The following is a 22,680-nucleotide window of genomic DNA, read 5'->3' as shown; positions in this document are numbered from 1 at the left end:
TTCCCCAACCTTCCTAACGTGACGAGAGAGAGTGCAGACATCAGAATGGACCCCACATTAGGGTCAAAATCCATCCAAGTGAAATTATCCACAGAACCTTTTTGTCACGCTTGAGTGATAGCTATCAGTTGCTGGGGCCAGAGAGAATAACTCCCTCGCCACAGCAGCACGAGAAGAGTCAGCCATTGACAACTCGTGCTGTCAATTCACGTGTCACACTGAGACACTTCCCCACCACGACACCCACACACTTCACACTCTCCCTCCCTCCAGCCTGCTTGCTATCCATAAATAACAGGCTGCTATCTTAATTTTACTTTTACACAACACATAAGCCTTTCATTATTATGACGGACAACAACATACCCCTGAGGAGCCAGAAGCCACATTCCCAGATGCTTCTAAGATTTATCTTAGTGGGCTATGAACATCTTAGTGCTGGTAATTTTTTAAAGCAAAACCATTCGCAACTAAGAACCATGGAACATTCATAGCTATGAATTGGTCAGGGCTTTCATAGCTCACTAAGAACAACAGTTTCTCCTCAACAACAACAACAACAATGTGAACATATCCTTGTCTGAAAATAAAATCAGAAAAAAAAAACTAAAAGTAAGCATTAAGATGGGTTTTATTATCAATATCAAGTAGTCTTCAAATACACTGAATAGTCTTTTGCTTTGAATAAATCATGTGTGTTTAACTGACTTGCTAGGAGAGTACTGAAATCACATTTCTGGAAATTACACTCATTAATAATGACAGCAGCAACACACATGATCCAGTGTGTGTAGCCAACACAAACTAAGGCTAATTATAGTTAACCCAATCATTCCAAACATGACAATTGCAAATATAACTTTTTTTCATTATGTTCCTTAAAAAGAAAAATTAATTCTGTCAGGGCATTTTCTTTCACATTCACGAAAAAAAAAAAAAAAAATGTAAGTACAAAAGATGAGTGTTTCTTTTCTATGATCAATATCCCTGTGATAATAAGACAAGCACAATATCTCAGGTTCAAGATACACACTCATAAGAATATAAGAACATAAAAAATGGAAGCTGCAAGAAACCATCAGGCATACATGTGGCAGTTCCTGTATGAAATATACTTACCTATTTCCCCCTATCAATCCCCATCCATAAATCTCTAATTTTCTCTTAAAGCTTCCTAATGACCCAGCACCAACAACCTGATTACTGAGTCCATTCCATTCATCTACCACTCTATTTGAGAACTGATTCCTTCCTATCTCTTTTTTAAACTAAATTTTTCAAGCTTAAAACTGTTATTTGTTGTTCTATCCTGGTTACTAATCCTAAGAATTTTGCTTACATCCCCTGTGTTGTAACCCTTATAGCATTTAAAGACTTCTATCAGGTCCCCTCTTAACCTACATCTCTCTTAATGTAAATTTAACAGCTTCAATCTCTCTTTGTAAGGAATACTCCTCACTCCTTGTATCCTTTTAGCCATTCTCCTTTGTATTGATTCTAAAAGACCTATATACTTCCTGTAATATGGGGGACCAGAACTGCACAGCATAATATAGATGAAGTCTGACCAGCACCAAATATAACTTTAATATTACTTCGGGACTTCTACTTTTAACACTCTTAAAAATAAATCGTAATATCCTATTTGCCCTGTTTCTGGCCTCCATGCATTGCTTTCTTATATGGAATTTAGAGCTAACCATAAATTCTAAATCTTTTTTGTACCCTAAACTTACCAGAAGTTCATTGTTTATTGTGTACCTTCTGTGTGGATTTCCTCTACTTATGCTAAGTACTTTGCATTTTTTGATATTAAACTGCATTTGCCATCTGTCTGTCCATTCGTTCATCCTATCCAAATCTGCCTGCAAGGGGATGGCATCCAATTCTAATCTAATTAATCTACCTATCTTCGTGTCATCTTCAAATTTACTAACGTCACAACCAATTCCACTATCCAAGTCACTGATGTATATTAAAAACATCAATGGCCCTTATACTGATCCCTGTGGCACCCCACTAATTACTTAATCCCACTCGGATTTAGAGCTGTTTATTACGACTCTGTCGCCTGTCACTTAGCCACAACCTTATCCACCCTAACACCTTCCCATCTATTCCGTGTGCCCTAACGTTTCTCAGGAGCCTCTGATGGGGTACCTTGTCAAACACTTCACAGAAGTCCAGATATAGGATGTCATAACTATCACCATTATCTCCTGCCCTGTAAACTTTACAGTAAAATCTTGACAAGTTTGTCAGGTAAGACTTCCCCTTTGTGAAGCTATGCTGTGACCAATTTATCAAGTTATGTTTGTCTAAATGTTCCCTAATGTTCTTTACTATTACTGACTTCATTATTTTATCTACAACAGAAGTTAAGCTTAAATCTGCTTTCTTAAAGCTGGGTACTATATTCACTTGCCTCCACATTACCAGTATCTCAAGTGATTTCCTAAAGGCAGAAACTAACAGTTCACTAATAACTTCTTTGCATTCCTTAAGTACTCTGGGATATGAACTGTTCATGTTGACAAGTAGTTGGGTTTAGGAAGAGGGATAAAAACCCAGGGAGGAGTTAGGATTCTTTTAATCTCTAACGTTTCGGCTGAATAGCCATCCTCAGAGAGACTGATTTACATGAGTGAAAACACACTATTTATAACAACATACAAAATTTTCTCATTTGACATTCGTACAGAGTATTGCCATCCTGGCGTGTACCTCACCTAATTTTATTTTCCTAGTCAGTGGCATTATCCGCCTACATGACGAGCCTTTACTGGGGATTTTCCTTGTACCTGACCTGAGGGTCAATCTGGCGGAATTACCCACCCACCTGATAAAACCTTCTCTGTGGTTAATGACTTCCCTAGTTGTTATGAGGGCTGCCTCTATAGCTTATCTCATTCTTTTCTTCAATCCAACTTTAATTTCTTTAGCCTCTTCCCATTTTGGTAGGTGTTTACATTTTTCTATGTGCAATACAAGGGAGTTTGATGTGTTGTGTTTTAAAACATCTTTCCTATGCTCTGCTATTCTTGTTTTAAGTCCCCTGCCTGTTTCTCCTATGTACTGCTTTGTACAACCTTTGCATGGTATGCTGTACACTACGCTGTTATTATTAACAAGTCCGGTCTCTTTAGTCCTCGTTAGCTCACCAATTTTCTCTCCCGCTAATGTTGCTATTTTTAATCCTGTTCTAGACGTCCAATAAGGACGATTTCATTCACTACCTTTTAGCCCACAGCATGAGAGTCAAATCTGGTGTGATTATTGTTTTTTACTTAAGAGCATTCAGAATTTGCAACAACAACTTCCTAGAGCAAGAAATACAATATATCATATCAACTTTCAAAAAGCTGGGTTATCCTGAAGGGCTTCTTGTTAGGCTTAAGAATAAGGCAAAGAAAATAACAACTGAAAACAAAGAGAATAAAGATCCCTGTACAACCAGCGAAAGAGAGAGGTATATATGTGTATCAAATTCGGACAAGGCTTCCATAATTAATAAATATTTGTCTAGAACAGGATTAAAAATAGCAACATTAGCGGGAGAGAAAATTGGTGAGCTAACGAGGACTAAAGAGACCGGACTTGTTAATAATAACAGCGTAGTGTACAGCATACCATGCAAAGGTTGTACAAAGCAGTACATAGGAGAAACAGGCAGGGGACTTAAAACAAGAATAGCAGAGCATAGGAAAGATGTTTTAAAACACAACACATCAAACTCCCTTGTATTGCACATAGAAAAATGTAAACACCTACCAAAATGGGAAGAGGCTAAAGAAATTAAAGTTGGATTGAAGAAAAGAATGAGATAAGCTATAGAGGCAGCCCTCATAACAACTAGGGAAGTCATTAACCACAGAGAAGGTTTTATCAGGTGGGTGGGTAATTCCGCCAGATTGACCCTCAGGTCAGGTACAAGGAAAATCCCCAGTAAAGGCTCGTCATGTAGGCGGATAATGCCACTGACTAGGAAAATAAAATTAGGTGAGGTACACGCCAGGATGGCAATACTCTGTACGAATGTCAAATGAGAAAATTTTGTATGTTGTTATAAATAGTGTGTTTTCACTCATGTAAATCAGTCTCTCTGAGGATGGCTATTCAGCCGAAACGATAGAGATTAAAAGAATCCTAACTCCTCCCTGGGTTTTTATCCCCCTTCCTAAACCCAACTACTCTGGGATATATTTCATCTGGTCTTGGTGTCTTGAACTTTCTTAGCCTATCTATCACCTGTTCCACTATCTCCTTAATTATGGTAATATCTTTCAGCTTCTCATTCTCTTCTGCTCTAAAAATCTCACTATCCAGCATTTCCTGCATGTTTTCCTGGGTGAAGACAGTTAAAAAATACTTCTTCAGAATTTTACTAATCTGCTCCCCAGAACTAACCAGCAACCTCAATCCTCACCAAACTTGTAGAACAATCAAGCACTTTCATTCATTTATGATACAAAATTCATTTCTTGGATTGGAATTTAGACTATCAGTTGTCAACTGGTTTTAAAGTGAACCCTAACTTTCATTATGAAATCAGAAGCATCTGAGATCACTGTAGCACAATGGTGATAAGGCAGCATAGTGAAAACTGTGATGACAAAATGATTATGCTTATGAAGTGGTTAGTCTAGAAATAGTTCTGATATAAATTATAAAACTTGTGGCATGCAGTAAAGCAGAATTTATAGAGCAAGGGTGTCAGTTCTTTCCTTCCAAGCACAAAGTTTGTCTCTCATCAGTGGTATTACACATTACCAACAAATAGAAACAAAAGTGTTCAAAATTGTTATTTCTGACTCAAATCACTCCAATATGCCATTCAAAAATGGTGAAAAAAAATTGAAAGAATGTACAGATTTATAAATGCTTATCAAAGCTTTAATTATGCTTCATTCTGTCTCTCAAATCTCTAATATTAGAGTTACTAGTTTTAAAAGATTGGACTCCCAACTTTTTTTTACAAGGCCCATGGATCTCATTTGGAGGAAAGTAGAGACAAGGATTTAATATGGTATACATTCACATTTGGAATCATTCCATCACATCTCAACCTCCAGGCTAGATATACAGATGATGGTATAACTATTAATCATAAATTATGACCTTAATCATGTAAGATTAAAATGGAAATTAAAAAAGCTCTTCCCTGGCAGGCAGTGAGGTTAAAAAAGCTTTTCTCTGGCAGGTGGTGAGCTACAGCTACCTGGCTGCACCTCAAGGCCATAGCCACTTCAAAGATGTGGTGTATGGGTCTGGTGCAGCAGCCAAGCCTCCTTCCTCTGACCACAGCTTCTCTGCCAGATCTCCAACTCTTGGCCAGACACTTTCACTGGAAACTCAGAAATCTGGTCATACAGCAGCTCCTGGCCATGCCTCAGACCATACTCACCTCAGCACTACACCACCTGTTATTACTGCCTTTGAGTCCTCAAAATTATCTCACATTTCCCCTTCCTCATTAGTCCATTCCTCATCATTCTCTGCACCATCACCTTTTTTCTCCTCATCCTTCTCACCTTCTGCTCACTCATCATCTCTCCCACAACCATCACTCCCTCCTGCCTCTCCATTTACTCATCCTGAAGCCATATTTGCCATGCACCAAACTTCTGCCACAGTTCACCCTGCTGATTCCAGCCAATTTATCATCAAGGACTCCACTTTCCAGGTTAGTAGGTATTTGTGATTTTTTTTTCTCTCTCTCTCTCTCTCTCTCTCTCTCTCTCTCTCTCTCTCTCTCTCTCTCTCTCTCTCTCTCTCTCTCTCTCTCTCTCTCTCTCTCTCTCTCTCTCTCTCTCTCTCTCTCATTAAAAATGGTAATTTAGATTTGGGTCAATCTGTGAAAATACAAATAAGAAACAAATGCAAACACACACAAATGTACAAATTTGATTTTGGCTACCTTCTGTTCATTTATCTCCCTTTCCCCTTGTTTCTCCACCTTTTTATTTTTTGTTTGAGAGAGAGAGAGAGAGAGAGAGAGAGAGAGAGAGAGAGAGAGAGAGAGAGAGAGAGAGAGAGAGAGAGAGAGAGAGAGAGAGAGAGAGAGAGAGAGAGAGAGAGAGAGAGAGAGAGAGAAAATTGCCTCAGACAAGGGTATTTCCACTTGTATAGTCTTAAAACAGGCCATAGCCATTTTCTTCCATGTCCTGTCCTTTTCCTTATTTGCTTCTACACAACTGCCATTATACCGTTCATGTTTCCCAATTTTCATTTTATAACCATACAAACTGTTGCATCCCCTCTCTATACTTGCTCAAAAATATCTCATATTTTTCTTGCACTACTTTACCTTCAAATTGCTCTTTCCATTTAATTTTTCAGTAAAACTTACTAAGCTCTGCAAAGTTTGCCTTAGCATAGTTCTGTCTCCAATTCTGTATTGTTCTTTCCTGTGCAACACTGTTTTCTCCTGTAGTACTATCTCTATTGTCACATGATCACTTCTTCCCATTGAACTCAGACAATGTATACTTGGTCTACTTTCTGGGGTTTTCATAAACACTAAATCCAGCTGTGATGGTTCTTCTTCTCTTCTACATCTTATAGGCTCATTCACCCACTGTCTCGTTGTATTCACCATCATGGTTTGCATAAGTTCTTCACTCCATGACCCAACATTTTCTGTTACTTCCATCTCCTCCCAGTTAATTCTTTTAGTGTTGAAGTCACCTACTAAGAGTACTTTGTTACCTTTCCTTATCATTTCCTCCATACTATTTTTTTGTTTCTAGTTGCATACTTTTGAATTTATTAGTCTACCATGCATTAGTTTTTGGTGGTATGTATTTCACAATGATTCCTTTTTTCACATCTTTTGATCTTAATCACAACACTCATTGTTTCTACCATTCCATCACCATATTCCACTTCCTCAACAACAATATCCTTTTTTTACCAATATCATCACTTCTCTTCCCTTTCCTTTTCTGTCCCTCTTCCATGTACTGTATCCTTCCTTTGCAAATCCCAACTTTATTTCCTCTTCTAGTTTGGTTCCTGTTAAACATACCACATCTGGTTTATTGTTCTTTAAATAGTCTTCAAGTTCCAGTAGGCTGGACACCAAACCATCTACATTAGTATACATAATCTTTAAACTTCTGTTTGGTGGTCTTGTGTGGCATCTTTGTGCCACCATTTCCTCACTTTCATGTCCACAACTTTTCTGTGTTCTCTATTCATTTTTTGACTTTTAGTTTACTTCTCCATTCTTCGTTCATGTCTCTTTTTATCCATATTTCCTTCAATCCTTTTGCTTTTGCCAATTTTCCTGTTCTTTGCAAGACATGTTCTGCTGCTGTTTGTGACATGATTCTTGTTTTACATTGGCTTTGTTCTATTTTTGTCATACTTTCCGATCCTGTAAACCTCTTCAATTTGTTCGACTCTCCCCTCTCCTTCATCTGCCACTTCTGCTATAATTTCCTTAGTTCTTTTCACTTCTTTCTCTCTAGCTGTTTTCATGGGTAGGTTCTTTTCCTTGACCCCAAATACCACCATACACATCTTTCTCTGTACTGTGTCTCTCACAAGATTACTTTTTTCCTTTATTATTCTAATCACTTGCTTTTCCATATCCTTGTTGTTTCTGTTGCTGTTGCCTTGTTATGTCCTCCATGTCCACCTTTTGCTGTTCTCTCTCTTTCCAACCTTTGACTTCCTCTGTAACTAACTCTCACTCCTCCAACCCTAACCTCTCTTGCAAAGTTTTCTTTAATTCTTCATTCTCTTTCTTGAGTTTCTTAATCTCTTCACAGTATTTCTTATTTAAGTCCACTATTTTTGTCACCTCTTCTCAGTTCTTTGTTTTATTTTTCCCTTTCCATCTCTATTATATCACTGGATATCTTTTTTACATTGTCACCACCCACTTCTGTTTCTTCCTTCCATGCCTTTATCATCGCTGTTAAGCTTCTTGTATTTTCACATTTTCTTCTTTAGTTATCCACATTCATGTATTTGTATGAGCTACATTGAGATCCTCTTCCTTGAAGCCCTCAAAAATACTTGTATGTGTGTGTGTGTTAACCTAGTTGATTGTACTTATCTAGTTGTGACATACAGAAAAATACTGTTCCATCATTACAGTGCGTGTGTCAAGGCTGAAGGAAGGACTTGGATAGTGAATGTAATAGTGTGGGTGATTGGGCCACTCAGGAAAAATTATACGATCAATCATACAAAAGTGTGATGCATGCTTCAAGTGCCAATGAAGAGCATTATGATGACAAGGATATATATATATATATATATATATATATATATATATATATATATATATATATATATATATATATATATATATATATATATATATATATATATATATATATATATATATATATATATATATATATATATATATATATACACACACATTGTATAGGTCTTCTTGATAGCTTGTTTTGCAGGGAAACTCCAGTTTCCTTCAACTTTATTCTTTCGTCAGTTGCTGTTTTGCCTATTTCTGCAGGCACCTTCAAGCTAAAAAAAAACAATAAAATACTATGTAAAAATTGTATAAAATTCACATCATATGGCACTACACACAAAAAACAAAACACTACAAGCACCAACATTATAAACTGGATTGACAGAAAACAATAAGTATCCACACACATCTTGCCTGTATGGCAATGAGAGAGGGACTGAAATAGTTGGGTTCCTAACACTATGATAATGGTATTGGAACGGGCCTCCGAAACATTATCTTACAATATGTGATTGATTTGATGTTAAGTTATTATTCAGTACTGGATTTACGTGTTTAATGTATATTTCCTCTAATAATTTTGTATCCATATTGGACTCTGTCTTGTGTAGTATTCTGAAATCTTTGTCATAAAAAGGGATAATCATGTTCATGTGAATGGGAACTTATTGCTGAAAATGATGGAACAGCTGGTTGATTATTAGTTCAAGGAGAAATACCTTTATGTTCAGCAATTCTATGTGCAAGGTTATGTTTAGTCTCATAAAGTTTGGTGGCATCCCTACTTCCTTGATGCCATTTTTCTATTGTTCTATGCCAATAGAATGCAATACATCTACAACAAATAAGAGATAGCATATATCAGCGTTCCCTCACATATTCATGGTTTTGCATATTTGCGGAGTTTTCCCTAACCTAACCTAACTAATGGGGAGTTTTCAGAGTTGCCAGGTGTCACCACCAGCTCAGTCTTTCAGCCCAAAGAGCCCAAATTATTCTTTCAGTTATAAATTACAGTAACCCAAGATATAACGAACACATAGGGGGGGAGAGTGGGTCACTTGAGATGAAAATTTGCTATATATGTGTATAGAGAGAGAGAGAGAGAGAGAGAGAGAGAGAGAGAGAGAGAGAGAGAGAGAGAGAGAGAGAGAGAGAGAGAGAGAGAGAGAGAGAGAGAGAGAGAGAGAGAGAGAGACAGCAGCCTTAAATAGGTTGTTATACCTGAAATTTGGTAAATAGAAGTTCATTATATCAAGGGTTTATTGTACATATCAACTTATTCCCCTTTTATTTTATAGTGCACTGTATTTTTTAATTAAAATATCATGTACTATACATATAATAACTGTTTTTTATTGTCTTAAAGTGAATTGCTTAGTAAATGTGAGATGCATAGTTTAAGGTTTAAACTATAAATATAGGTAGTTCTGATCCTTATAAGGATGGTTTCCCATATTCACAGATTTTAACTATTTGCAGGAGGCTCTGGAATGTAACACCCACAGATGGCAGGGAAACACTGCATATCTTCCCTCCCACAAAAGCGATGCACTTAATGAATTGGGCCAAGATAATTAGTGAAAGCTTTCTGTGTTAAAGAGATGCAGCTAGTGAGCCAATATATATACTGATCGTTCAATTAATCCTTTATGTCATAAAACTTCTCTGAAAAAATCTAGTGAATAATTCTTCCTCTATCACTGCACTGTTCTTAATCTAAATTACATATTAAAACTACACATGATAGTGTAATGATCAGTATGCTTGGCTCACAAACCACATATATATATATGCTTGGCTTTGTCTCCAAACTCTCCCCCATAGAGAGATTGTATTAACCTGCAGAAATAAAGCTATCATTCAGGGAAACTGGTTTGTTTGCCAAACAAACATTACATTGCTGAATATTCTGTGGCACCAAATGCTTTGTCAGGAATTGTGGCAATGATATTTCAATCCTTGTCTTTGCATCCTACAATTTGTATGCTGAACATAAACCTTATCAACAAGTTTCTTGAGCTTCATATACTTTTATATATATTACACAAATTCCATGACAACTGAAAAAAAAAACTATGCAAATAATGCAATGTAGCAGTAGCATCAAGGTAAAACCAGTCTGCTACTAGTACAGCTGCCATCCACCTTCTGACCTGCTCAGATGAAGCAGAAGCGTTGTCCTCTTGAAAAGAATCCTCAGCCACCACACCAGACCGCTCATTGCTGCGGTAGTGTTGGGAGTAGAAGTTGGGGTAGTGGAGAGGAGGAATGACACTGCCCTCACTCTGTGTTGAAAATATATGCTGCCATAAGATGGAGAAAATACTGAATCTGATACTGAAAGAAATAAAGAACAAAATTGTTTATAAAAATTTTATCATAATTGTTTATAATATCAAGCAAATCTACAGAACATAGGACAACTCTACAACAAGCAGGCTCCAGGCTCCAGGCTGGCAAGCTTGAATAGTCTACACATCATATAAACTTTTGACTGAATAAATATTCAGATGGATCCATGCTATTTTACAGTATTTAAGCTTTTAACAATGATACAAGTTCCCCATCAAAGGAACAACAAACTAAAGTCAATTATGCGATCTCCTTCACTTTGTGTGCCTTCTTGTTGCAGTAAAATAATGCTCAACTTCATTTATCCAATTTTCATGGTCTAAACGAAACCTTTCTTATCAAAGATAATATAAGTTGTGGGATTTAGTTCACAATCAAATCAACATTTCTCTATTTTACCTACATCTGACATCTCTATTTATATGAATTTTTCTACAGCTACCCACCGACCAAGAGAAGAGTGCTGTGGAGATCTCCATCACCCACAATAAGTCCCTGAAATGCCTAAATAAACTTGGGATTCATGTCAAATAAAAACAAAACTCACTGGGACAGTACACATTTGCAAGAGTCCAAGGCAAGACTATCCCACCATCTGTGTACCATGGAATGCTCCCAACAACTGGAGTTACCCACAACTGAGCTGCACTTGGTGCCAATAACCACTCATTCTCAGATACCCAACTCCTAAGCAAATCAATGCTGCATCTGAATACCACTAGGACAATACTTAGTAAAAATTAACAAAGGTGGGGAGTTCCTCAGTCTGTTACCATTACTGGGTAGGATACAGATGGAGAAATAGTACAAAAGACAGTTCAGTATTTGGTACAGTAGAGAACACTAACCCTCACCTATAGAAAGAGATCAGCCATCAATACTTTCAAAGGAATAATTTCATCACTTTTACGAAGAATTTGCCTTTAAGTATTTTTTAATCCCTTATATACCAAACCGCTGAAACGCATGCAAAACAAACTTTATGGAGAAACAGAATAACATTACTAAAAACATGTATTTTGGGTGTTTTTTGATCATGTGATCTATAAAAACGCTTAAGTACATGCAAAGAACATTATGTTTAGAAAACAAAAAGACATTACGAGAAACGTGTATTATGAGTGTTTTTATAAGTTCCTTAAGTACCAAAAAGCTAAAACCCACAAATAACACTCTTTATTTAGAAAATAAAAAATAAAAAAATAAAATAAATAGGATTTTTTTTTTTTGTTATTCATCTTCATAGGTACCGAGATGCCAAAATTCTGGGAAAATTCAGGGCAATTATGTGATAAAAGAATATTATCAAAAAAGTTAATTTCAGCTTCTTTTTTTTCGGACTGTTATGTACTAAACCCTAAAGTGCATGCAAAGCCTCCAATATGAGGAAATTAAACGACCTTACCAGAAATCTGTGTTATATGTGTTTTTAAGCATGTTAAGCACCAAAACGATAAATAATAAGGAACTCACTCTATATGGGAATCCAAAACAAAGTTACTGAAAACGTGTCTTCTCAGTGTTTTACGTAGAAAAACGTTAAAACGGATGCTAATCAACCAATATCAAGAAATAGAAAAACGTTACCAAAAAGGTATATTTTGAGTGTTTTTGAGCTTTTTACCTACAAAAACGCGAAAATTGATGCAAAGCACTCTATATTGGGAAACAAAAGGACATTGCAAGAAAAGTGTATAATGAGTGTTTTATAGTTCAAAAGAACCACAAAGCAAACAACGCAAAAACTCGTGTATATGAAGAGATTTCTTAGATACCAAAATGCTGAAACTCATGAATAACACTCTTAATTGAGAAACAGAACAACCTTACTAAATGCGTGTATTTTGAGTGCTTTTCACATTCTTAGTTACCAAAAACCCCAAATTACATGCGAAAATAGCTTTGTGGGGAATAAAAATTACTTTACCAGAAATGTGTCTTTTGAGTGTTTTTCAACGTGATAGGTAATAAAGCACTCAAAAGCAGGACAATCACATTACATTGGAATAAAACCATTTTTTACCAAGAACTTGCCTTTAAATGTTTTTGAGCTCCTTATATACAAAACTGCTAAAACGCATGCAAAACACACTTTATGGAGAAACAGAATAACATTACCAAAACCTTGTATTTTGAGTATTTTTGATCATGTTATCTATAAGAACGCTTAAATACATGCAAAGAACCTTATGTTTGGGAAACGAAAGGACATTACGAGAAACGTGTATTATGAGTGTTTTTAAGTTCCTTAAGTACCAAAAAGGTAAATCCCACAAATAACACTCTTTATTGAGAAAAAATAAATAAATCAATAAAAAATAAAAAATAGGATTTTTTATTTTTCTTTATTTATCTTCATAGGTACCGAGATGCCAAAATTCTGGGAAAATTCAGGGCAATTATATGATAAAAGAATATTACCAAAAAAAATAATTTTAGCTTTTTTTTCGGACTGTTATGTACCAAACCCTAAAGTGCATGCAAAGCCTACTATATGAGGAAATTAAACGACCTTATCAGAAATCTCTCTTTTGAGTGTTGTTCAGCATGTTAGGCACCAAAACAATAAATAATAAAGAACTCACTCTATATGGGAATTCTAAACAAAATTACTAAAAACGTGTCTTCTCAGTGTTTTACGTAGAAAAAAACACTAAAACGGATGCAAACAAACCAATATAAAGAAAAAGAAAAACATTGCCAAAAAGTGTTTTGAGTGTTTTTGAGCTTTTTACCTATAAAAAACACGAAAATTGATGCAAAGCACTCTATAATGGGAAAGAAAAGGACATTGCAAGAAAAGTGTATAATGAGTGTTTTATAGTTCAAAAGAACCACAAGGCAAAAAAATGCAAAAACTAGTGTATATGAAGTTTCGTAGATACCAAAATGCTGAAACTTATGAACAACACTCTTAATTGAGAAACAGAACAATCTTACTAAATGTGTGTATTTTGAGTGCTTTTCACATTCTTAGTTACTAAAACCCCAAATTGCCTGCGAAACCAGCTTTATGTGGGAAAAAAAAAGACATTACCAGAAAAATGTCTTTTGAGTGTTTTTGAGCGTGTTAGGCAAAAAAGCACTAAAAAGGAGGGCAATCACATTACATTGGAATAAAACCAATTTTTAATAAGAACTTGCCTTTAAGTCTTTTTGAGCTCCTTATATACCAAAACACTAAAACACATGCAAAATACACTTTATGGTGAAACAGAAAAACATTACCAAAAACATGTATTTATAGTGTTTTTGATCATGTTACCAATAAAAACACTTAAATGAAATAACAGAAAAATGTCATTTAAGTGTTTTTGAGCGTGATATGCAACAAAGCACTAAAAAGCAGAAAAATCACATAACTTGGGAATAAAACTAACTTTTACGAAGAACTTGCCTTTAAGTGTTTTTTTAACTCCTTACATACCAAAACGCTAAAACGCATGTAAAACACCCTTTATGAAGAAACAGAATAACTACCAAAAATATATATTTTGAGTGTTTTTAATCATGTTACTTATAAAAACGCTTAAATACATGTAAAGAACCCTATGTTTGTATAAGAATAGGACATTAAGAAAATCGTGTATTATGATTTTTTTTTAAGTTACTTAAGTACCAAAAAGCTAAAACACACAAATAACACTTTATAGAGAGAGAAAAAAAAATTGTTATTCATCTTCATAGGTACCAAAATTCTGGAAAAATTCGGGGAAATTTTGTAAAAAAAAATCATTATAAAAAATAATTTTAGCTTTTTTCCGGAGTTATGTACCAAACCCTGAAGTGCATACAAAGCCACCTATATGGAGAAATTACTCGACTTTACCAGAAACCTGTCTTTTGAGTGTTTTTTTCTGCAATTTCAACAATATTACTGAAAACGTGTCTTTTCAGGGATTTACGTAGAAAAATGCTAAAACGGATGCAAACAAACCAATATGAAGAAATAGAATAACATTACCAAAAAGATATATTTTGATGTGTTTTTGAGCTTGTCACCTACAAAAAAATGCGAAAATGGATGAAAATGGAGGAAAGAAAAGGACATTACGAGAAACGTGTATAATGAGTGTTTTATAGTTTCACAAGAACCACAAGGCAAAAAACTCAAAAACTCGTGTATGTACATAAAGAAGTTTCTTACATACCAAAATGCTGAATCTTATGAATAACACTTTTAATTAAAAAACAAAACAACCTTACTAAATGCCTGTATTTTGAGTGTTTTTCACATTCTTAGTTACCAAAACCCCAAATACCATGCGAAACTAGCTTTATGTGGGAAAATAATAATATTACCAGAAAATGTCTTTCGAGTGTTTTTGAGCGTGTTAGGCAATAAACCACTAAAAAGCAGGGCAATCACATTACATGGGAATAAAACCAACTTTTACCAAGAACTTGCCTTTAGGTGTTTTTGAGCTCATTACATACCAAAACGCTAAAACGCATGCAAAACACCTTTTATGGAGAAACAGAATAACATTACCAAAAATATGTATTTTGAGTGTTTTTGATCATGTTCTCTATAAAAACGCTTAAATACATGCAAAGAACCTTATGTTTGGGAAACGAAAGGACATTACGAGAAATATGTATTATGAGTGTTTTTTACTTCCTTAAGTACCAAAAAGCTAAAACCCACAAATAACACTCATTATTTAGGAAAAAATAAATAAATAAAAATAAAAAAATAGGATTTTTTATTTTTTTGTTATTCATCTTCATAGGTACCGAGATGCCAAAATTCTGGGAAAATTCCGGGCTATTATATGATAAAAGAAAATTATCAAAAAAGTTAATTTTAGCTTTTTTTTTCGGACTGTTATATACCAAACCCTAAACTGCATGCAAAGCCTCCTATATGAGGAAATTAAACGACCTTAAAAGAAATCTGTCTTTTGAGTGTTTTTCAGAATGTTAGGCACCAAAACGATAAATAAATAAGGAACTCACTCTATATGGGAATCCAAACAAAACTACTGAAAACGTGTCTTCTCAGTGTTTTACGTAGAAAAACGCTAAAACGGATGCAAACCAACAAATTAAAAAAAATAGAAAAACATTACCAAAAAGGTATATTTTGAGTGTTTTTGAGCTTGTTACCTACAAAAAACGCGAAAATTGATGCAAAGCACTCTATATTAGGAAATAAAAGGACATTGCAAGAAAAAAGTTTAATGAGTGTTTTATAGTTCAAAAGAACCACAAGGCAAAAAACGCAAAAACATGTGGATATGGAAAAGTTTCCTAGATACCAAAATTCTGAAACTCATGAATAACATTCCTAATTGAGAAACAGAACAACTTTACTAAATGCGTGTATTTTGAGAGCTTTTCACATTCTTAGTTACCAAAACCCAAAATTGCATGCGAAACCAGCTTTATGTGAGAAAAAAAAATGACATTACCAGAAAAAAAGTCTTTTGAGTGTTTTTGAGCCTGATAGGCAATAAAGCACTAAAAATCAGGGCAATCACATTACATTTGAATAAAACCAATTTTTAATAAGAACTTGCAAAATACACTTTATGGTGAAACAGTATAAAATTACCCAAAACATGTATTTTGAGTGTTTTTGATCATGTTATCTATAAAAACGCTTAAATACATGCAAAGAACCTTATGTTTGGGAAACAAAAGGACATTACGAGAAACGTATATTATGAGTGTTTTTAAGTTTAAGTACCAAAAACCTAAAATCCACTCTTTATTTAGAAAAATAAATAAATAAAAAATAAAAAAAATAGGATTTTTTTTTTGTTATTCATCTTCATAGGTACCGAAATGCCAACATTCTGGGAAAATTCAAGGTAATTATATGATAAGATAATATAATAAAAAAAGATGATTTTAGTTTTTTTTCGGACTGTTATGTACCAAACCCTAAACTGCATGCAAAGCCTCCTATATAAGGAAATTAAACGATCTTACCAGAAATCTGTCTTTTGAGTGTTTTTCAGCATGTAAAGCACCAAAATGATAAATAGTAGGGAACACACTTTATATGGGAATCTAAAACAAAATTACTGAAAACGTGTGTTCCCAGTGTTTTACGTAGAAAAACGCTAAAATGGATGCAAACCATTCAATATCAAGAAATAGGAAAAACATTACCAAAAAGGTATATTTTGAGTGTTTTTGAGCTTGTTGCCTACAAAAAAAAAAACGCTAAAATTGATACAAAGCACTCTATATTGGGAAACAAAGGGACATTGCTAGAAAAGTGTATAATGAGTTTATTATAGTTCAAAAGAACAACACGCAAAAAACGCAAAAATTTGTGTATATGGAGAAGTTTCCTAGATAATAAAATGCTGAGACTCATGAATAACACTCTTAATTGATAAACAGAACAACCTTACCAAATTCGTGTATTTTGAGTGTTTTTCATATTCTTAGTTACCAAAAACCCAAATTTCATGCGAAACCAGATTTATGTGGGAAAACATGACATTTCCAGAAAAATGTCTTTTGAGTGTTTTTGAGCGTGATAGGCAATAAAGCACTAAAAAGCAGGGCAATCACTTTTCATTGGAATAAAACCTATTTTTACCAAGAACTTGCCTTTAAATGTTTTTGAGCTCCTTATATACCAAACTGCTAAAACGCATGGAAAACAAACTTTATGGAGAAACAGAATAACATTACCAAAAACATGTAATTTGGGTGTTTTTTATCATATTATCTATATAAACAATTAAATACATGCAAAGAACATTATGTTTGGCAAACAAAAGGACATTACGAGAAACGTGTATTATGAGTGTTTTTTTTTAAGTTCCTTAAGTACCAAAAAGCTAATACCCACAAATAACACTCTTTATTTAGAAAATAAAAACAAAAAATAGGATTTTTTTTCATCTTCATAGGTACCGAGATGCCAAAATTCTGGGAAAATTCAGGAAAATTATATGAACAAAAGAATATTATCGAAAAAGTTATTTTTAGCTTTTTTTACGGACTGTTATGTACCAAACCCTAAAGTGCATGCAAAGCCTCCTATATGAGGAAATTAAACGACCTTAGCAGAAATCTGTCTTTTGAGTGTTTTTCAGCATGTTAGGCACCAAAACGATAACTAATAAGGAACTCACTCTATATGGGAATCCAAAAGAAAATTACTGAAAATGTATCTTCTAAGTGTTTTACGTAGAAAAACGCAAAAACTCATGTATATAAAGAAGTTTCTTAGATACCAAAATGCTGAAACTCATGAATAACAATCTTAATTGAGAAACAGAACAACCTTAGCAAATGCCTGTATTTTGAGTGTTTTTCATATTCCTAGTTAGCAATATCCAAAATAGCATAAGAAACTAGCTTTATGAGGGAAAAAAATGACATTATCAGAAGTGTCTTTTAATTGTTTTTGAGCGTGTTAGGCAATGAAGTACTAAAAAGCAGGGTAATCACTTATATGGGAATAAAACCATCTTTTACCAAGAACTTGCAAATATGTGTTTTTGAGCTCCATACATACCAAACCGCTAAAACGCATGGAAAACAAAATTTACGGAGAAACAGAATAGCATTACCAAAAACACGTATTTTGAGTGTTTTTGATAATGTCATCTATAAAAACGCTTAAATACATGCAAAGAACGTTATGTTTGGGAAACGTAAGGACATTACGAGAAACGTGTATTATGAGTGTTTTTAAGTTCCTTAACTACCAAAAAGCTAAAACCCACAAATAACACTCGTTATTTAGAAAAAAATAAAAAATAAAAAATAAAAATAAAAAAAGGATTTTCTTTTTTTTTTTTTTGTTATTCACCTTTATAGGTACCGAGATGCCAAAATTCTGGGAAAAATTAGGGCAATTATATGATAAGAGATTTATATAAAAAAGTTGATATTAGCTTTTTTTCGGACTGTTATGTACCAAACACTAAAGTGCATGCAAAGCCTCTCATATGAGGAAATTATACGACCTTACCAGAAATCTGTGTTTTGAGTGTTTTTCAGCATGTTAGGCACCAAAACGATAAATAATAAAGAACTCACTCTATATGGCAAACCAAAACAAAATTACTGAAAACGTGTCTTCTCAGTGTTTTACGTAGAAAAACGCTAAAACGGATGCAAACCAACCAATATCAAGAAGTAGAAAAACATTACCAAAAAGGTATATTTTGTGTGTTTTTGAGCTTGTTACCTACAAAAAAATCGCGAAAATTGATACAAAGCACTCTATATTGGGAAACAAAGGGACATTGCGAGAAAAGTGTATAATGAATGTTTTATAGTTCAAAAGAACCAAAAGACAAAAAACGCAAAAACTCGTGTATATGGAGAAGTTTCCTAGATACCAAAATGCTGAAACTCATGAATAACACTCTTAATTGAGAAACAGAACAACTTTACTAAATGCGTGCATTTTGAGTGCTTTTCACATTCTTAGTTACCAAAATCCCAAATTGCTTGTGAAACCAGCTTTATGTGGGAAAAAAATGACATTACCAGAAAAGTGTCTTTTGAGTGTTTTTGAGCGTGATAGGCAATAAAGCACAATAAAGCATGGAAATGCTTTACATGGAAATAAAATCAATTTTTACCAAGAACTTGCCTTTTTTGTTTTGAGCTCCTTATATACCAAAACGCTAAAACGGATGCAAAACACACTTTTTGGAGAAAGAGAATAACATTACCAAAAACATATATTTTGAGGGTTTTTGATCATGTTACCAATAAAAATGCTTAAATACATGCAAAGAACCCTATTTTTTGGAAAGGAAAAGACATGACGAGAAACGTGTATTATCAGTGTTTTTAAGATCATTATTTACCAAAAAGCTAAAAGCCACAAATAACACTCTTTATTGAGAAAAAAATAAAAATAAATAAAAAATACGATATTTTTTTTTTATTTCTTTTCATCTTCACAGTTACCGAGATGCCAAAATTTGGGCAAAATTCAGGAAATTACAAGTCAATTATCAAAAAAGTTAATTTTAGCTTTTTTTTTTCGTACTGTTATGTACCAAACTCTAAAGTGCATGGAAAGCCACCTATATGGGGAAATTAAACATCTTTGCCAGATAACTGTCTTATGAGTGTTTTTCTGCTTGTTAGGCACCCTAACGGTAAATAACATGCAAGTCACTCAATGTGGGAATTTAAAACAAAATTACTGAAAAAGTGTCTTTTCGGTGTTTTACGTAGAAAAAAAACGCTAAAACGGATGCAAACCAACCAATAAGAAGAAATAAAATAACATTACCAAAAAGGTACATTTTGAGTGTTTTTGAGCTTGTTACCTACAAAAAACGCAAAAATGGATGCAAACACTCCCTATTGGGAAACAAAAAGACATTACGAGAAACGTGTATAATGAGTGTCTTATTATTTTTGAGGAAAAGAACTTGTGGTTCACAAGAACCACAAGGCAAAAAACGCAAAAACTCGTGTATATAAAGAAGTTTCTTAGATATCAAAATGCTGAAACTCATGAATAACAATATTAATTGAGAAACAGAACAACCTTACCAAATGCGTATATTTTGAGTGTTTTTCACATTCTTAGCAAAACCCCAAATAGCACGCGAAACTATGTTGGAAAAAGAGACATTACTAGAAGTGTCTCATGAGTGTTTTTGAGCGTGTTAGGCAATAAATCACACACACAAAAAAAAACAGGGCAATCACATTACATGGGAATAAAATCAACTTTTACCAAGAACTTGCCTTGAAGTGTTTTTGACCTCCTTACAAACCAAAACGCTAAAACGCATACAAAAAAAAAACCTCCTTTTTGGAGAAGCAGAATAACATTACTAAAAACATGTGTTTTTAAGTGTTTTTAAGTGTTTTTAAGTGTTCCTTAAGTACCAAAACGTTACAACCCACAAATAACACTATAGAGAAAAAATTAATAAATAAAAAAAATAGCTTTTTTTATATTGATTTTCATAGGTACCAAGATGCCAAAATTCTGCCAAAATTCAGGGAATTTATGTGGAAAAAAGAACATTATCAAAAAAGTTAATTATAGCTGTTTTTTTTCGGATTTTTATGTACCAAACTCTAAAGTGCATGCCACCTATATAAGGAAGTTAAACGACTTTATCAGAAACCTGTCAGTTTTTTTTCAGCATATTAGGCACCAAAACGATAAATAATATGGAAGTCAGTCAATATGTGAATCCAAAACAAAATTAATGAAAACGTGTCTTTTCAGTGTTTTACGTGGAAAAACCCTAAAACGGATGCAAATCAACAAATATGAAGAAATAGAATAACATTACCAAAAAGTGTTTTTGAGCTTTTTACCTAGAAAAAACGCGCAAATGGATGGAAAGCACTCTATATTGGGAAGCAAAAGGACATTACGAGAAACGTGTATAATGAGTGTTTTATAGTTTCACAAGAACCACAAGGCAAAAAACGCAAAAACTCGTGTATATAGAAAAGTTTCTTATATACCAAAACGCTAAAACTCATGAATAACACTTTTAATTGAAAAAAACAGAACTACCTTACGAAATGTGTGTATTTTGAGTGTTTTACACATTCTTAGTTACGAAAATCCGAAATTACATGCGAAACTAGCTTTATGTGGGAAAAAAATGACATTACCAGAAAAGTGTCTTTTGAGTGTTTTTGAGCGTTATATGCAACAAAACACTAAAAAGCAGAACAATCACATTACACTGGAATAAAACCAAATTTTACAAAGAACTTGCCTTTAAGTGTTTTTAACTCCTTACATACCAAAACGCTAAACGCATGCAAAACAACCTTCATGGAGAAACAGAATAACATTACCAAAAACATGTATTTTGAGTGTTTTTGATCATGTTACCTATAAAATCGCTTAAATACATGCAAAGAACCCTATGTTTGTGAAAGGAAAGGACATTACGAAAATCTTGTATTATGAGTATTTTTAAGTTCCTTAAGTACCAAAAATCTAAAACCCACAAATAACACTCTTTATAGAGAAAAAAAATAATAAAAAAATAGATTTTTTTTGTTATTCATCTTCATAGGTACCGAGATGCCAAAATTCTGAGAAAATTCAGGGATATTATGTGAAAAAAACATAAAAAAAATAATTTTAGCTTTTTCCGGAGTTATGTACGAAACCCGAAAGTGCATGCAAAGCCACCTATATGGGGAAATTACACGACTTTACAAGAAACGTGTCTTTGGGTGTTTTCAGCAATTTCAACAATATTACTGAAAACGTGTCTTTTCAGTTTTAGCGTAGAACGACAAAACGGATGCAAACCAACCAATATGAAGAAATAGAATAACATTACAAAAAAAGTTGAGTGTTTTTGAGCTTGTTACGTACAAAAAACGCAAAAAATGAATGCAAAGCAGTCTATATTGGGAAACAAAAGGATATTACAAGAAAATTGTATAATGAATGTTTTAATAGTTTTCAAGAACCATAAGGCAAAAAACGCAAAAACTCGTGTATATGGAGATTTTTCTTAGATACGAAAATGCTGAAATTCATGAATAACACTCTTAATTGAGAAACAGAACACCCTTACCAAATGCGTGTATTTTGAGTGTTTTCACATTCTTAGTTACCAAAACCCGAAATTACATGCGAAACATGTTGGAAACATTACCAGAAAAAGTGTCTTTTGAGTGTTTTTGAGTGTGTTAGGCAATAAAGCACAAAAAAGCAGGGCAATGACATTACATGGGAATAAAACCAACATTTACCAAGAACTTGTCTCTAAGTGTTTTTCAGCTCCTTACATACTAAAACGCTAAAATGCAGGCAAAACACCCTTTATTGAGAAACAAAATAACATTACGAAAAACATGAATTTTCAGTGTTTTTGATCTCTTACGTATAAAAACATGCAAAGAACCCTATGTTTGGGAAACGAAACGATATTACGAGAAACGTGTATTATGAGTGTTTTTAAGTTCCATGAGTACGAAAAGAGTTCAGACCCACAAATAACACTCTTTATAGAGAAAATAAATAAATTAATTAAATTTAGGATTTTTTTTTGTTATTTATCTTCATAGGTACCGAGATGCCAAAATTCTTGCAAAATTCAGGGAAATTATGTGAAAAAAATATTATTATGAAAAAAGTTAATTTTAGCTTTTTTTTTCGG

The 22,680-nt window shown here is 33.7% G+C and overlaps 1 long non-coding RNA gene across 1 annotated transcript; it reads left to right on the top strand.

Moving 5' to 3' along the window:
* Positions 1-1,941: 1,941 nt before the first annotated feature.
* On the top strand, positions 1,942-10,244 carry LOC135093025 (uncharacterized). Its single transcript, XR_010263161.1, has 3 exons — positions 1,942-2,262; positions 5,201-5,683; positions 9,713-10,244. It is a non-coding gene; the product is annotated as an uncharacterized LOC135093025 (long non-coding RNA).
* The last annotated feature ends 12,436 nt before the right edge of the window (positions 10,245-22,680 follow it).

This window comes from Scylla paramamosain, chromosome 41, assembly GCF_035594125.1.
Source record: "Scylla paramamosain isolate STU-SP2022 chromosome 41, ASM3559412v1, whole genome shotgun sequence".
Classification (NCBI taxonomy): Eukaryota; Metazoa; Arthropoda; class Malacostraca; order Decapoda; family Portunidae; genus Scylla; species Scylla paramamosain.
This window is presented reverse-complemented; position numbering and strand designations above follow the sequence as displayed.